Here is a 13,466-nt window from a genome sequence, read left to right as displayed (position 1 = left end):
GGGGGAGATTCAAATGTTTGAGAAGTCAGTTGGGAGTCTGTTTTTTCCTATCTAATAGACAGGAAAAAACAGACACCCAACCGACTTTTCAAACATTTGAATTCCACCCATAATGTCTAACTTGAAGATACATGTAGAAATGTTTGGTAGGCAAGTGAAACGTATCTAATAAATATGCAAAAGTATGTATTGTGCCCCCATGGTCGAATATGTCTTTAATAGCTGCAATACCAGATGTCTTCCACTGAACAAAGAGACTATTAGTTAAACCAGGTGTAAAATAAGGTTTGCACCAGAATGTAAGAAAGGGAGAACTAGAGAAGACTCTGCCCAAAGTTTTGTTAACGGAGCACCAGGCCCTATATGTAACCTTAAATAAGACATTTGTAGTAATATGAGAGGGAAGTAGTTTTCTAGGGGTATGCAACAAAGCACTAGGTGAGAATGGGAAGAAAAGGTTCTCCTCTAGTCGTCCATTCGTGTATGCAGAGCATTGTGTAAACCAATCCAATATGTAGCGATACAGAGCAGAATGAGAGAAGAAGCTAATATTAGGGACACCAAAGCCTCCCTTCGATCTTGGGATCTGTAATCTACCAAATGCAATTCTGGGTTTCTTCCCTGCCCAAATGAATTTAGAAAAAAGAGCATTACATTTTTGAGGTCTTTCTGGGAGAGAGACGTAGGAATCATTTGCAACAGATATGACAGCTTCGGAAATGCTATCGTTTTTATGACGGCAATTCTACCCGACAATGATAAAGGAAGAGACATCCAATTCGAAAGCAGGGTGGTAAGAGAAGACAGTATTGGATGACCATGATGATGATGATGATGAACATTAATTTTATAGAGAGAGGCCAAAGATGTTGGTATTAAAATACTTAGGTACTTGAGTGCCGTTCTACAAATTGAGAATAGAGTAGAGGGAGGGAATGAAGCATGTAAATCTCAATTAGGACCAGAGGGAACAACTGTGACTTACTATAGTTTACTTTGAAACCAGCAAAGGCGCCAAAATGATCTATCATCGTAATAATAGTGGGGTAGTGACATGGACAAATTGGAGACAAATAACAACATGTCGTCGGCAAATAGGCCCAACTTAACTTGCTGATCTCTCAAAAAGATGCCAGAAAAAAGGGGTGAAGTACGTAATTTTATCGCTAGGGCCCCAAAGACATACAGTAGCAAAAAGAAGAGGAGAAAGAGGGCAGCCCTGTCTAGTTCCCCGGTGTAAGGAAAAGGGCTGAGATAAATAACCATTATTCCAAATTTGAGTTGTAGACCCAGAGGCGTCACCAGGTGTGGTGACACCCGGAGCGCACTCTGTATTATCACCGCCCCGGGCGCCCAAAAAAGGGATGTGGCCTAATAAAAAGGGGGCGTGGCCTAGTGGATCTTTTTTTCTTCGCTCTGGGGGCATGTCCAGCTTCCCCGAGGATGCTGGCTGCCCCCGGAGACTGCTCAGCGTGCAGGAGCCGAGTGCTGCAGGGGTAAATCTCACTGCAGCACTCGGCTCCTCTCACTAGAGAAGAGCTGGCACTTTGGTGTCACCCCTTCCGAGGGGGACACCCGGGTCCGGGCCGCACCCCCCGCACCCGTTTTCTGACACCACTGTGTAGACCCAGAATACAAATGCTTGAGAACTGAGATAAAAGCCGTCGGAGTACCGAACCTTTGGAGTGTGTCAAACAGATACCCCCAAGTGACAATATCAAAAGCCTTCTTGGCATCCAAAGACAGGATGGCATTTGTTCGAGACACCCCAGAAGACTCCAGCGCCTGCATAACTGTGAAAACCTTACGGATATTGACTACCAAATTTCTACCCCATATATAAATCTTGATTGATCAGGATGAATTATAGACGGTAGGATAATCTTTAGTCTGTCAGATAGAATTTTGGTAAACAGTTTGTAATTGGTGTTCAAGGGGGATATTGGGCTATAAGAGGCCGGTAGGTCAGGGTCACAACCAGATTTGTGTATAATTTTAAGCAATGCAGAATTGAAATACAACGGAGGGGGATCACCGGACAGCAACCTATTGAATACCAACAATAATGTTTCAGCAATTTTAGGGGCCAAAATTTTATAAACATAATTTGTGAGGACATCAGGTCCTGGTGCATTTCCTGTCTTAAGATGATGAATGGCAGCTTAAAGTCCATATACATTAGACGATGTCGCTCTATGAGTGATGTCGTCTAATGTTTCCCCTCCCAGGCCGGCCGGTCGGCGGCCGCCTGTACACACTGAGCGATATGACCGCTCATATTGCTCAGTAACATTGCGCCTCCGCCGGCCGTGCATGCAGCTCCTGGACGACAGTCCAGATCAGAGCCGGATTAAGAGGGGTGTCCCGGGGATACGTACCCCATGCCCCCTTTTTTCAAAGGGCCCCCCGTCGCCGCTGCAGATCGGAACAGAGATCCGATCTGCCGTATTGCGTTGCACTCCCGGGAGCCGGCGCCACACGCAGCGGCAGTGACTTCACTGCCTGTGATGGAAGGACAGCTGTGCGACGGCTCAGCTGTCCAATACCGTGAAGAGCAGCAGCCTGCGGCTCAGTCATTGGCTGCCGCTGGGTGCGCAGGCTGCAGGGAAGGAGGAGGGAGAACAGCCGCGCGTGGACTCCGCGGAGGCAGCAGCCAGCCCAGCACCCATTCTCAGCCAGCTCTCAGACTCCTACAACACTGGCGCCACTGAGATCCCTGCAACACTGGCTGTCCCGGCTCCCCGCTGCCTGTCTCGGCTCCCCACCGGCGCTGCACACAGGACAGCTGAGTGACAGCTGTCCAAAGAAAGTAAGTGTGGCTATAGTTAAAGTTTAGGTTCTGGGTATATATATAATATATATGTATATATGTATATATATATATATATATATATATGTATATATATATGTATATATATGTATATATATATATATATATATATATATATATATATGTATGTATGTATAGCAAAAAGAATTTCCGGCACTCCGATAATCAAAATAAACTGTGCTGCGGTGCCCTCCTAGTTAGCTTAGCATAAGCTAACAATATAAAGAAAGGTGTGTGGCGGCACTCACGCAGGCTGACTCAAAATATTGAAGATAGGTTTCCCTTTAATGCCAACATGTTTCGGGGAATCTCCCTGTCCTCAGGGCTTGACAAACAGGGTGTGAAACAAACAAGACATTTATGCAATACACAGACAAAAGACATCAGTGTTCTAACTATTCTCACCTGACCGCACGGCTCGACCGCCCGCCAGCCTCTGCAACTCACTTCCGTGTCGCCAGGCCATGACGTCACGAAGCTCGGTGCGGCAGGGAAATTTCCATGGTAACCGGCAAACAATGCCTGCAGGCGTTGTGAGAGCTACGGAGCCTGCACAAGTACAAAGTTATAACAAAGTGGAGCATTAAAATACACATATAACAACAGTGATCATCATGATAGTGAATCTACCTATTGCACCTTCATATTGCACCAATAATATTACTCATAAATCTACCTGTTAAGATTATGTAATAATTATCTTTAACTTCAGTTTAACTATTAGGATTTTATAGAAGACTATATAGAATGGAAGATCTAATACTTTCTATTTACATATGGATCTATTCCCCATCCAGAGGTATATAGCTTAATCAATTACTCAAGGTCATAAAAAGCATTGCAGTCCCAAATTTTCATTAAGACCGCCAGGGTATTGGGTGCCCAGATTGAATATCCACCGAGACTCCTTCTGAAGGAGCAACCGGTCCCTATTTCCACCCCTCAAGGTCGGAGGGGTATGGTCAATAAGGATGGCCCTAATGCTAGCCACCCCATGTTTAGCCCCTAAGCAATGGCGGGCAAACGGTTGGTCACTGGACCCTTTCTCAAAGGTTTTTTTTTTGGTGCTTCTATGGAGTGCCATCCTTTCTCTAAATTGTCGTATGGTCTTGCCCACATAGGCAAGACCACACGGACAGGTAAGCATGTAAACAACGTATGTTGACGTGCACGTAAGACGATGTTTAATAGGTAGCTTCCTGCCAGTTTGCGGATGATTGAATGTTGTACCTGTCATTAGGGTGTTGCACGTGGCACAACCCAGACACCTATAACATCCTGTTTTTGGTCTAAGAAAGTGTGTCAAATTAGACCTAGTCATGTTAGTAACATCAAGTTTTACCACAAAGTTACCTATATCATTACCTCGAGTGTGACTGGGTAATAAACTAGTGTCGGATAGGCATTTCAAAGCTGGCTCAGATTGGATGTATGTATATATATATATATATATATATGTATGTATGTATGTATGTGTATATATATATATATATATATATATATGTATATATATATATGTATGTATATGTATATGTATATGTGCGTGTGTGTCACTCTATGTGTATATATATATATATATATATATACACGCACATACACATATATATGTGTGTGTATTTATATTATACTTTGTAGTGATTACGATTTTAATATTACATTTTAGGGCCCCCCTGTCGTAAGTACCCCAGGCCCCCCAAAGCCTTAATCCAGCTCTGGTCCAGATCGAGCATGCATGCACAGCCGACAGCGTCGATCGTTGCCGACCCGTGGGGCCGCGCATTGGTCATCGCTGGCGGCATACACACTTGCCGATAAAATGAGCAACGTCACTCAGGGAGGGGGAAAATGAGCGACGTCGCTAATTTTATCGGCAAGTGTGTATGGGCCTTAAGACTTCCTCTATTGTAATTGGGGCTATCAGAGAATCTGCAAGATCTTGTAAAATTTGAGGTAAATTTAATGAGGACCAAAAGGTAGACCTCTTGGCGTCATATATCTGTGGAGAGGAGTACAGCTCTGCATAAAACGAGTGGAGGACTTTAGAAACCTGTTTCCCTGAGGTGACACGAGTACCAGTGGGGGTCTTAAGAGATTTAATGATGGAAGGAGGGTGTTGTCCTCGTAACATATTGGAAAGCATTTTGCTTGATTTGTTTCCAAATTTATGAAATCTCCATTTAGAGAGAAAAGAATAACAAGACTCATATTGTGATAATAAGTTATCAAACAAGGACTTGTGCCGCAAATAATTAGCCTTACGTATTGGAGTAGGAGATCTTTGAAACTCTTGATATACTTTACTCAAAGCCTCCTGCATTTCTAAATACAATTTATTGGAGTCCTTATTCCTCAAAGCGCAAAAAGAAATAATATCCCCTCTTACTACTGGTTTAGAGACTTGCCAAAAGACCAGGGGAGAACTTCCTTCCATCTCTAAGTTATTATGCTTATATGACATCCAAGACGCCTCAAGCATATTTCTGAATTTAATTGAATTAGAGAGATGATAAGGGAACCTAAACTGCCTATAAGGGCCTCTGTCAACTGAAGTAGAGATCTTGACCCAGCATAAAGCATGGTCAGATATGCAATTTGGTTCAATCACAGACTCCAAAACATGGGAAAAGAGCGATGATGATAAAAGGACATAATCTATGCGTGAGAGTGTGCCATGGGCGGATGAAAGACAGGTGAATTCTCTCTCAAGAGGATGATATACTCTCCAAACATCAATCAGATGTAGTTGTTGCAATATATATTGAATGCTTATCTTACAGGGAGATGGTGTAACTCTGGAGGGAGGAGATCTATCCATTTGGGAAGATGCCATAATATTGAAATCGCCCCCCAGAAATATAGATTTATCAGCATGACTATACAAAAGAGAAACCACATGGAGAAAAAATATCTTTGGAGTACACATTTGGGGCATAAACATTATAGAAAACAAATCTATTCGAGAATATAGAGACATCGGAGAGGACATATCGACCCTGAGGGTCAGCAATTGTCAAGTGGACAGTGACAGGTAATAATTTCTTAATTAAGATAACCACACCTCTTGCCTTGGACTTATAGGGAGCTGAGGCCAACACAGGCCACCCAAGAGTATTAAGTTTCAAAACCTCACTAGGAATAAGGTGTGATTCCTGTAATAGGACTACATCTAGTTTAAGCTTAGACAGATATAACAGTATTTTCTTTCTCTTAATCGGGGAATGAAAACCCCCAACATTGAGGCTACCAACAGTAATATCTGGCATTAGATCATCAGGTAATGAAATTATACATGACATAAGCACAGTATAGTGTGTATGGGGAGACAAGACAGGATACAGGAAGAACACGGGGGAGGGAAAGAGAGAGAGAGAGAGAACCGTAGTATCAAATACAACAGTGTCTATGCAACCATACATCACTTGCACAGAATCAAGAGGGGAAAAAAACAGAACAAAAGGAGCACAGATAGTCTTTGTCCTCTACAAGGAGATAACAGAGACTTCCAGAAAATCTGTATTTGCGTTAAACAAACAATAAACAACTGATAAAGTGTGCACTTCAAGCCAACCCCAGCTGAAAATAAAATTATAAATTAAAGACAATAATGGCTAGAGAACCCACGCACCTCTCTTCATTCAATGTATAGCCGGCAAATAAAATATAGTAGAACCATTCGGAAAATATTGCCTAGGTATAACCCTCATTAAATCTAGAAAGGAGTGAATAGTAGTAATAATAAACAAGTAAAGGTAACAGCAGTAGACAGGGTTCGCTGAAAGTACTTGGAAAAATTAATCTTGCTTAATTAAGATAATGTAGCATCCAAACTTGTTCAGCAGGTGGAGGAGGAAAGCAAAGAAAAAATGGGCAATAATAAGAGTTTGAAAAATTAAACCAGCATGACACCAGCAAAAATAGTCCACATATCCGGGCCCAATGTCTCGGAGTGGGAGTCCTGCGAGGCAGGAGAAACGTCAGCCAGATAAGCCTCAGCATCCGCTACAGTAAGAAAGTCTTCAAAACAATCATTCTCAAACAGATGCAATCTAGCAGGAAAAAGAAGAGAACATTTCTTGTGATCTTTAAACAGGTGGGAACAGAGGGGGAAAAATTCTTTCCCAGCTTTCGTGACCTCCACTGAGTAATCGTGAAAAATATGCAACCAGGAGCCATTCTAGTGAAGATCCAGATGACGGTATGATGCCAACCAGATCGTTTCCTTGTGTATATAATTATGACACCAAAATATTACAGTGCGTGGCCGACTATCTGCAATGGTGCTGGGAGGACCCAGTCTGTGCGCTCTCTCCACAATTAAATCAGAACAAGCATCTCGGATCTGAAGAATTTCTAACAGGGTATCAGTTATAAAAGACAGTAATGCTGGCTCTTTAAGAGACTCAGGAATACCGATTATTCTGGGGTTATTCCTCCTTAATCTGTTATCCAGGTTGTCTAATTTATTCGTAAATTGGTAATTTACTTTCTGCAAATGAGACACCTGTGTTTTTAATTCAGAAATATCTTGAAAAGATTCCCCCCAACCTTTGCTCATTGCTGGTGACCTCTTTGGCCAGTTGTTTGATCTGTAATTGTATGTCCTGCACAGCTTGGGGGAAATTTACTAAGCTCCCGATTTTGACCGAGATGCCGTTTTTTCATCAAAGTGTCATCTCGGTAATTTACTAAGCACTAATCACGGCAGTGATGAGGGCATTCGTAATTTTTTGCAAGTTCAGGTAAAAAATTACGAATGAATACACCATCGGTCAAAACGCGGCTGTTTAAGTATGAATCTCGGTCATTTACTAAGAAGTGCAAAGCAAAAAAAGAACAAACACTGCCGTGAAAAATTACAACTCGTAAAAAAGTGCTAAAAAAAAACAGACCTGCTTTTTTTATTCGTGATTGGATAGGCATGCACGGATCCATGAGATCCGTGCATGTATATCAGTGGGAAGGGGTGGGAAAGTTGTTATTTTATTAAAAAAAATTGCGTGGGGTCCCCCCTCCTAAGCATAACCAGCCTCGGGCTCTTTGAGCCGATCCTGGTTGCAGAAATATGGGGAAAAAATTGACAGGGGTTCCCCCATATTTAAGCAACCAGCATCGGGCTCTGCGCCTGGTCCTGGTCCCAAAAATACGGGGGACAAAAAGAGTAGGGGTTCCCCGTATTTTTAAAACCAGCACCGGGCTCCACTAGCTGGACAGATAATGCCACAGCCGGGGGTCACTTTTATATAGTGCCCTGCGGCCGTGGCATCAAAAATCCAACTAGTCACTCCTGGCCGGGGTACCCTGGGGGAGTGGGGACCCCTTCAATCAAGGGGTCCCCCCCCCCCAGCCACCCAAGGGCCAGGGGTGAAGCCCGAGGCTGTCCCCCCCCATCCAATGGGCTGCGGATGGGGAGGCGGATAGCCTTTGTTGTAAAAGAAAAGATATTGTTTTTAGTAGCAGTACTACAAGGCCCAGCAAGCCTCCCCCGCATGCTGGTACTTGGAGAACCACAAGTACCAGCATGCGACGGAAAAACGGGCCCGCTGGTACCTGTAGTGCTACTACTAAAAAAATACCCAAAAAAAGACAAGACACACACACCGTGAAAGTATAATTTTATTACATACATACACACATACATACATACTTACCTTAAGTTCCCACGCAGGTCGGTCCTCTTCTCCAGTAGAATCCAAGGGGTACCTGTTGAAGAAATTATACTCACGAGATCCAGGGGTCCAGGCTCCTCGGGAAATCCAGGGGTAATCCACGTACTTGCATAAAATAAGAAAACGGAAAGCCGAGCCACGAACTGAAAGGGGCCCCATGTTTTCACATGGGACTCCTTTCCACGAATGCCAGAAACCCACTCTGACTGATGTCTAAGTGGGTTTCTTCAGCCAATCAGGGAGTGCCACGTTGTAGCACTCTCCTGATCGGCTGTGTGCTCCTGTACTGAGTGACAGGCGGCACACGGCAGTGTTACAATGTAGCGCCTATGCGCTCCATTGTAACCAATGCTGGGAACTTTCTGCTCAGCGGTGACGTCACTTTAGGTCAACCGCAGGGCAGAAAGTTCCCAGCATTGGTTACAATGGAGCGCATAGGCGCTATATTGTAACACTGCCGTGTGCTGCCTGTCAGTGAGGACAGGAGCACACAGCTGATCAGGAGAGTGCTACAACGTGGCACTCCCTGATTGGCTGAAGAAACCCACTTAGCCATCAGTCAGAGTGGGTTTCTGGCATTCGTGGAAAGGAGTCCCATGTGAAAACATGGGGCCCCTTTCAGTTCGTGGCTCGGCTTTCCGTTTTCTTATTTTATGCAAGTACGTGGATTACCCCTGGATTTCCCGAGGAGCCTGGACCCCTGGATCTCGTGAGTATAATTTCTTCAACAGGTACCCCTTGGATTCTACTGGAGAAGAGGACCGACCTGCGTGGGAACTTAAGGTAAGTATGTATGTATGTGTGTATGTATGTAATAAAATTATACTTTCACGGTGTGTGTGTCTTGTCTTTTTTTGGGTATTTTTTTAGTAGTAGTACTACAGGTACCAGCGGGCCCGTTTTTCCGTCGCATGCTGGTACTTGTGGTTCTCCAAAAACCAGCATGCGGGGGAGGCTTGCTGGGCCTTGTAGTACTGCTACTAAAAACAATATCTTTTCTTTTACAACAAAGGCTATCAGCCTCCCCATCCGCAGCCCATTGGATGGGGGGGGACAGCCTTGGGCTTCACCCCTGGCCCTTGGGTGGCTGGGGGGGGGGGGACCCCTTGATTGAAGGGGTCCCCACTCCCCCAGGGTACCCCGGCCAGGAGTGACTAGTTGGATTTTTGATGCCACGGCCGCAGGGCACTATATAAAAGTGACCCCCGGCTGTGGCATTATCTGTCCAGCTAGTGGAGCCCGGTGCTGGTTTTAAAAATACGGGGGACCCCTACTCTTTTTGTCCCCCGTATTTTTGGGACCAGGACCAGGCGCAGAGCCCGATGCTGGTTGCTTAAATATGGGGGAACCCCTGTCATTTTTTTTCCCATATTTCTGCAACCAGGATCGGCTCAAAGAGCCCGAGGCTGGTTATGCTTAGGAGGGGGGACCCCACGCATTTTTTTTAATTATTTTACAGTGTTTAATTAAAAAAAAAAAAAATAAGAACCCCAGCACGGATCACACAGATCCGGCCGAGATTGATTGTAAAAAAAGTCGGCAGTGTTTTGCTAATCACTGCCGTAAAAATAGGTAAAAAACCACGAATGACATCGACATCGGAAGAAAAGAAAAACCCGAATACGACAGCTTAGTAAATCCATCGTAATCAATTCAAAAAGTTGCAGTTTTACACTGTCGATGTCATTCGTGATTGAACTTTGACCTTTTTTAGGAAATTACGAATCTTAGTAAATTTACCCCCTTGAGTCTGCTTGGCTGCATATGTATCTAGTATAGGAGCCATAATGTTCTGTATTGCCCTAACCATATCCGAGTATGTGACAGGTTTATCAGGGGCAGGAGGGAGAGTAAAGTGTAAAATGAGCGCTAGATGGTTAAATGAGTGGGCTTATAATTGTAAATATAGATATCGGTATAAATATAAACCGTGGCACCTGTTATTTTTTAGGTTAGTAAAAATGTTTACACTCCTTTTATGGACAATATGATGAGTGGTGGATGTTGTTTACCAGGTTAGCACAGTCCGTTTTTGCCATTCTAAAAGAATCCGTTGGTGAGTCCGGTGAATAGTCCGGGACTGACTGGCGTGTCAGACTCCCGCTGCACGTGGAGCGGCCGCTGTGTCCAGCGGCTGCCATCTTCGGCTGATGACATTATTCCAGCGGGCGGCAGGTGGCAATCGGATGCGATGGTGTTCTCTGCTGTTTGTGCTTCCACTCCTGTAGTCTCCAACGCATTTCGTGCGGCTAGCGCACTTAGTCATGGATGACTAGCTCACTAAAAGATTGTTTATACAAAAAACTTTATTGTTCAGACCGGAAGTTCCGGCCGGAAATCTAAAATTAGGTGGTAACCATGTGGTAAAAAAGGAGTAATCCTCCAATTTGATCCATTTAATAATAATTTAATATAGATGGTCCAAAACAATTAAAAATAAAAATAAAATAAAGGTGCCACGTTTATACAAATAAAAATGTATATATGAAAATATTATTGAAATTTAAGTAAAAAGATATTAAGATAAAAAGGCATTGAACTCGAAGTCTATATTTAATCCTTGTGGTTCCATTGTTCTCAGTTCGTAGATCCATCGACTCTCACTTTGTTTTAATTGTGTTATAATATCCCCTCCTCTCCAATTTTTCTTGACATGTTCAACAACTATGAATTCTAATCCCGAAGGGTTTTTGTTATGTACTTGAAGAAAGTGGTTGGAGACACTATGGCCCTCATTCCGAGTTGATCGCTAGCTGCTGTTGTTCGCAGCGCAGCGATCAGGCTAAAAATTGGCACTTCTGCACATGCGTATGGTGCGCACTGCGCACGTGCGACGTACTTTCACAAAAGCCAATGCAGTTTTACACAAGGTCTAGCGACGCTTTTCAGTCGCACTGCTGGCCGCAGAGTGATTGACAGGAAGTGGGTGTTTCTGGGTGGTAACTGACCGTTATCGGGGAGTGTGCGTAAAAACGCAGGCATGCCAGATAAAAACGCAGGAGTGGCTGGTGAAACGTAGGCGTGGCCGGCCAAACGCAGGTCGTGTTTCTGACGTCAAAACAGGAACTAAACAGACTGAATTGATCGCTAGCTAGGAGTAAGTCTCGAGCTACTCAGAAACTGCACAATTTTTTTTGTAGCAGCGCTGCGATCCTTTCGTTCGCACTTCTGCTAAGCAAAGATACACTCCCAGAGGGCGGTGGCTTAGCGTTTGCACTGCTGCTAAAAGCAGCTAGCGAGCGATCAACTCGGAATGAGGGCCAATGTGTCTTTAATCCTTTTTTAATATTGTATATATGTTCTGATATCCTAATTTTCATTTTACGTTTCGTTTGTCCTATGTACTGAAGTCCACATGGACATTGCAGTAAATATATTACTTTCTCAGTTTCACAACGCAAATGTTCTTTGATTCGATATTCCTTTGCTGTAATGTTCGAACGAAATTCGCATGTTGGTTTTGTGTTCAATTTTCTATTATTTTTACACCCTTGGCAATTTAGACAGTAGGAGAGAGAGTGTCAACCAGCTCACCTAGGCTTTGCACAAGCGGGGCAGGTAGCGTGTCCTCACACGGAGAGGAGTCACAGTTCTGGCGCGGCGGCCATAGAAATGTGATCGCATACTTGGGCGGTGAATATAAACTTCCCTTGGGCGGCGGCTACAATTTTAGCAGCCTAGCGATCAGGTCTTTATCATCCACCATAGAACACATAAATACTGTATACTATACACACACATAGAACACATAATCATACCTATACACACTCACACAAAGAACACATACCATAGATACATATACAGGCAAACACACATAGGTCAAATACACATAAACACTTACTTTTAAAGCCTGGCTTGGTGGATGAAGTTATTGCAGGATGTCATTGATGGACTGTAGGCATTGGCACTTTTCATAATTATGCCAATATGATGTGATTCACCTGTCTCTGTTGCCTCAAACCCAGCCCAGCTACCCCACCTGGCCCTGCCGCCTATCATCGTGCCCAGACATCCCACTTGTCCCTGTCGCCTCTTACCCTGCCCAGTAACCCCACCTGTCCTGGCCTCCTCACCCTGGCACAGCCACCCCACCTGTCGCCTCTCATCCTGCCCAGCCACCCCACCTGTCCTCGTCGCCTCCAACCCTGTCCAGCCACCCCATTTGTCCCCGCCGCCTCGTTCCCTGCTCAGCCACCCCACCTGTCCCCGCCATCTCTCACCCTGCTCAGTAACCCCACCTTTCTCCACTGCCTCAAACCCTGCTCAGCCACCCCACCTGTCCCTGCCGCCTCAAACCCTGCCCAGCCACCAATGTCCCCACAGCCTCTCACCCTGCCCAGCAAACCCACTTGGCCTCACCACCACAAACCCTGCCCAGCCACCCCACTTGTCCCTGCCACCTTTTACCCTGCCCAGCCACCCCACCTGTCCCTGCTGCCTCTCACCCTGCACAGACACCCCACCGTCTCTCACTCTGCTCAGTAACCCCACCTGTTCCTGCCACCTCAAATCCTGCCCAGCCACCCCACCTGTCCCTGCCACCTCTCACCCTGCCCAGTAACCCCACCTGTCCCCACTGCATCAAACCCTGCCCAGCAACCCCACCTGCCCCGACTCCTCAAACCCTGCCCAGCCACCTATGTCCCCAATGCCTCTCACCCTGCCCAGCAACCCCACCTTTTCTTGACACCTCGAACCCTGCCCAGCCACCCCACTTTTGCCAGCCGCATATTACCCTGCCCATCCACCCCACCTGTCCCCACCGCCTCACCCTGCACCAGTGGCGTGCGGTGAGGTCAGTTGCTGGTGAGGCACTGACTGGTATCAGAGCCAGATTTACACCCACATATACTATGGACCCGAAAGAGGTACCTTAACTCTACCATTTATTGGCAGTTTGCCTAAGTACATAAATTTTCCTGTATCTCAATAGGATTTACAGCACAGGAATACTCAAAAAAAAAACATGT

This window comes from Pseudophryne corroboree, chromosome 5 (assembly GCF_028390025.1).
Source record: "Pseudophryne corroboree isolate aPseCor3 chromosome 5, aPseCor3.hap2, whole genome shotgun sequence".
NCBI lineage: Eukaryota > Metazoa > Chordata > Amphibia > Anura > Myobatrachidae > Pseudophryne > Pseudophryne corroboree.
Note: the sequence above shows the minus strand (reverse complement) of the source record.